Below are 5,366 nucleotides of genomic sequence, written 5' to 3' on the forward strand. Positions count from 1 at the left end.
ATATTTGCTGCTGCTGCTAAGTCGCTTCAGTCGTGTCCGACTCTGTGAGACCCCAGAGACGGCAGCCCACCAGGCTCCCCCATCCCTGGGATTCTCCAGGCAAGGACACTGGAGTGGGTTGCCATTTCCTTCTCCAATGCATGAAAGTGAAAAGTGAAAGTGAAGTCGCTCAGTCGTGTCCGACTCTTAGCGACCCCATGGACTGCAGCCCACCAGGCTCCTCCGTCCATGGGATTTTCCAGGCAAGAGTACTGGAGTGGGGTGCCATTGCCTTCTCCAATAATATTTGAGTGAATATTAAATACAACACAATTGAGGTACACTGATGACCAACACAGGTGAGCTCCCTGCTCTCAGGAAGCTTACATGTTCATGAAGAGAGAGCGAGACAATTTATAAGCACACAGATGGACAGAGGAAATAAATTCAGACTCTGGTAATTCCTGGCAAGAGAAGTATAAGCAAGGGAGGAACTTGCTTCTGTCGGTGTCAAGAAAGACCCTGCAGCAGAAGGACTGGTGTCCTGGCGATACCCAGCTGCCCTCTCACCTTGAAGAAGAGAGCCTTGGCACTTCCCTGGTAGTCCAGGGGTTAATACCCTGTGTTTCCAATGCAAGGGGTTCAGGGAACTGAGATCCTACACGCTGCATGGCAATACATAAATAAACAAATCATCATCGCAGATCACAGAAAGCAAGGAAGGAAAAGAAAAAAGAAGAGAGCCCTAACCCAAAAAGAAAATGTAAAACTAGACCCACATTTCCTGGCCATCCTGAAGAGCAGGCTGGCATGTGAGATGTAATGGAAGTCGTTTGCTGGAACTTCTAGAAATCCTTCTTCATAAGTAAGACAATGTCAGGTCAATCATGTAAAAAAAGACTTCAGAGATATCGGGGTTGGGGGGAGGGGGTTGGAAAACTGGATTTGGAAAGAAATACATGGATGGAAAGAGAAAAACAATTTTGATTTCACTCCAGTTCTGAAAATACATGCCCTCTGCTTCTCCTCCTTATTTAGCTGTAAAGCTTTAAGTGAAATAGTTCAAGGTTTGGTAGAAAGTTCTTGCTTGGGGGAGGGATGTTATATCATGTAGAGGTGGTGTAACACTGTGTGGTAACACATGTAGAAACATTACACAATACAGGAGAGAAGTAGACTGAGGTGGAAAGACCACTGGACCAGGAGTCCATCGACCTGGCTTCCAGTCCTGGTTCTGCTCTAATAAGCTGTGTGATCTTGACGATCAACCACAGCCAGCTTCCTCAACTGAAAATGAGGAAACTGGACTCACTCATCTGTAAAGCCTGTGTAAGGCCTTGTCCACATATCTTTTTTCCTTCCTTCTGCTGTTAATGTCACACCCACCCACCCACACACCCACACATACATAAACACATAGGTTAAAGATTAAATCTTACTATGATCTGTATCATGAATGGGTCAACAGAGAGGAAAAATTACAGTCACGAGGGAATTCTCTGCTGGTTCAGTGACAGGATTCTGTCCTTTCACCGCTGAGGCCCCAGGCTCAATCCTTGGCCGGGGAACTAATACATCACAAGCCACGAGACACAGCCAAAAAAAAAAAAATTATAATCATGAAATGATGGTTACTTATGTCCAGAAAACTTAATTTAGATCTTAGGATGATGAAAAAATGTGTCCATGCTCTCTGATATAAATCATAGCAAGATCCTCTATGACCCACCTCCCAGAGTAATGGAAATAAAAGCAAAAATAAACAAATGGAAACTAATTAAACTTAAAAGCTTTTGCACATGAAGGAAACTATAAGCAAGGTGAAAAGACAGCTTTCAGAATGGGAGAAAATAATAGCAAACGAAGCACTCACAAAGAGTTAATCTCAAAAATATACAAGCAGATCATGCAGCTCAATACCAGAAAAATAAACAACCCAATCAAAAAATGAGCCAAAGAAGTAGAGACATTTCTCCAAAGAAGACATACAGATGGCTAACAAGCACATGAAAAGATGCGCAACATCACTCATTATCAGAGAAATGCAAATCAAAACCACTATGAGGTACCATTTCACGCCAGTCAGAATGGCTGCTATCCAAAAGTCTACAAATAATAAATGCTGGAGAGGGTGTGGAGAAAAGGGAACCCTCTTACACTGTTGGTGGGAATGCAAACTAGTACAGCCAGGATGGAGAACAGTGTGGAGATTCCTTAGAAAACTGGAAATAGAACTGTCATACCACCCAGCAATCCCAATGCTGGGCATACACACCAAGGAAATCAGAATTGAAAGAGACACATATATCCTAATGTTCATCGTAGCACTGTTTATAATAGCCAGGACATGGAAGCAACCAAATGTCTATCAGCAGATGAATGGATAAGAAAGCTGTGGTACATATACACAATGGAATATTACTCAGCTACTAAAAAAAACACTTTTGAGTCAGTTCTAATGAGGTGGATGAAACTGGAGCCTATTATACAGAGTGAAGTAAGTCAGAAAGAAAATGCCAATACAGTATATTAACGCATATATATGGAATTTAGAAAGATGGTAATGATGACCCTATATGCGAGACAGCAAAAGAGACACAGATGTAAAGAACAGACTTTTGGACTCAGTGGGAGAAGGTGAGGGGGGAATGATTTGAGAGAATAGCATTGAAACATGTATATTACCATATGTGAAATAGATCACATGTCCAAGTTCGATGCATGAAACAGGGCACTCAAAGCCAGTGCACTGGGACAACTCAGAGGGATGGGATGGGGAGGGAGGTGGGAGGGGGTTTGGGACAGGGGGACACATGTACACCTGTGGCTGATTCATGTCAATGTATGGCAAAAACCACCACAATATTGTAAAGTAGTTAGCCTCCAATTATAATCATAAATTAATTTTTAAAATGTGTCCATGATCATTAGGTTAAACACGTCTCCCATGTACGAATGATGCACCTTGGTGCTTGGTCAATAGTAGAAGCTCACATTTATTTGTACAATTAGTGTTTACAAAGCAATTTCGTGTAATATCATGTCCACTTTTGAACTTCAGAACTAATTTAAGAAATAGGAAGGAAATCCAAATTGTTTATTTTTTTACAAATAGACTAAGATGTGCACCTGTTAAATGATTTGCTTGAGTTTACACCGCAAGGGGTCAACCTCAGGCCTTCTCCCAATTCACCAGCACTGATCTGTGTTGCCAGGCAATTACGATGCCAAAGCCTGGTACTTCCCTTGCCTCCCACTTTGTCTTTTCTGTTCTGCCTCTTCTCATAACTCAGTGCTTGCCAATCCCTTATTCAACACTCACTGGCCTCATTCTGTAATTAGAAGTTTTGAAGGAAGAATGGTCTAGAGCTGAGCCAAATATATGAAAGAAATAAGTGGATAAACCCACATGAGGAAAGAATGTTTAACTTCAAGACTAATTGAAGAAATCTATATCAAAGCAATAAGTCCAATTTTAAACTATTGTGTTAACAAAAGTTTTGAAATATTATAATAATACTGACAAAGGAACAGAAAAAAAATACACTTTAGACACCACCTTTTAGAAAATAGAGACGTTTGGGAAAATTATTTGACTAATGTGTCTAAAGTCTTAAAATATTCAGGGATTAATTTGTACAGTTTTATCCTAAATGTGGAAAAAGCTTTATTGGGCAAAGATTTTTATCACAGCTGTATTTACGAAAGCCAAATTCGAGAGCCACCTAAATGTCCCACTATAAGAAAATGATTAAGCAAACTCTACATGGCTCATCAACTCCATTCCATTTTTAATGACTCATTAATAGCTTATCAGTGTGGGATAGTCCTAATGTGATGCTGTATAACCTTCACCCAAAAGATTAGGGGGAAAAGGTGAGGAGGAGGTTGGTCGGATGTAAACAGAGGTGACCCAGGATAGAGCAGGGCTTCTGGGGTCCAGGCTATTTGACCCCAACCAGCTTATCCCAAATCCCCAGACAGCATCTTCTGCTCTTTTGCACCTGAAGATGTCAAGGAAGCTTACTGTGTCTAAACTCTTAGTCACCATCTCTCCTTGGGGCTCCAGGAACCCTAAGAACATGGGCTCCCAGTGATCAGCTCTGAGATTGTTGCACTGTCCCCTCACATGGTTGCCAAATTACAGTGACCTCACTCCAAATACGTGAAAATAAGTACGAACAAAAATGTAAGAACAGAGGTGTTCAATACACAACAAATTTATCTGTAGAAACATAACACTGAATCCTATAAAAGAGTGAATCAGAAAATCAGGACTAACTGGACACAGAACAGTATATTTTGTCCTTGGAAGTGTTTTCTCATGGAAGTCTGCCAGGCAGATAAGTTCCATCCCAGATACTTCTAAAATGCCATTATCTCTACAATTTATATTACCTTTGATACATCTAATTACACGGCATTGTTTTTACACAGTAAGATAATTGGATTCACTCTGAAGAGCTTCAGCAGAAAAAAATCACAAATTGGATAAACTTCATATATGAACGTGCGCCTAGGCGGAAGTTCATTATCACACCAGGTAGCATACAGAGTCTTAAAACTTGGTACGATGTTTATTCACCTATCTCGGAAACATTTCTTTAGCTTCAAATGGATCTGCTGAATACTTGGCTCTGTCTTTTGAGTGTTTAAATGTGCTCTCCTGGAGGCAACGGAGGAATGAGTGCTTGGCCGCTTTTCAGAAGAGAGTTCCTATAGGCCAGTTCCTTCAAAGTTCCTACCTGGTTCCAATAGTGAGTCATTGACACCAACCGGGGGTCCTACAATTCAATCCCGTTCTGACACTGACCACCTGGAGTAGGCATTAGACCCCCACAAATGAAGAATTCAGTCTCAGGAGATTGCCTGCCCTTCAGATGCCAGTGCAAGTGGACTTGTTAAGCAGATAAGGTGGAGGGTCCCTGGAGAAAGAGAACCAGGCATAATTTTCTTGACATAAGAGAAGCCATTTTGGGCCTAAGCCATTTTGTGATCTAAACCTGGCCACAGTGCTTATCCTTGAACAGTTCTCCATAATTAACGATCTTAAGGTAACAAATGACCTTAAGGGAACAAAAGAATGCAGGAGCAGAGGAGAATCAGTCAAAAAACAACAGCTCAGCCAGTGAAACAGACTCCCAGTTCCTCCTCAAGGGATATACATTACAATTTGATACATATCTTTGAGTTCTGCAGGAACTAAGGCCCCCACCTGGGTGGAGGGTGGTAGCTGCCAGTTGAGAGCCCAGACTGGTCTGAACCTAAGGGATAATGATGTTGACCTTTCCCAACCCTCTGTATTCAACCATGGACAGAAAATCAAGGAGCTTCTGGGACTCCAGACGTGGGAACCCTGTCTCCAAAAGCATTCAGTCTCTGACTCT

This window comes from Bubalus bubalis, chromosome 1 (assembly GCF_019923935.1).
Source record: "Bubalus bubalis isolate 160015118507 breed Murrah chromosome 1, NDDB_SH_1, whole genome shotgun sequence".
Taxonomy (NCBI): Eukaryota; Metazoa; Chordata; class Mammalia; order Artiodactyla; family Bovidae; genus Bubalus; species Bubalus bubalis.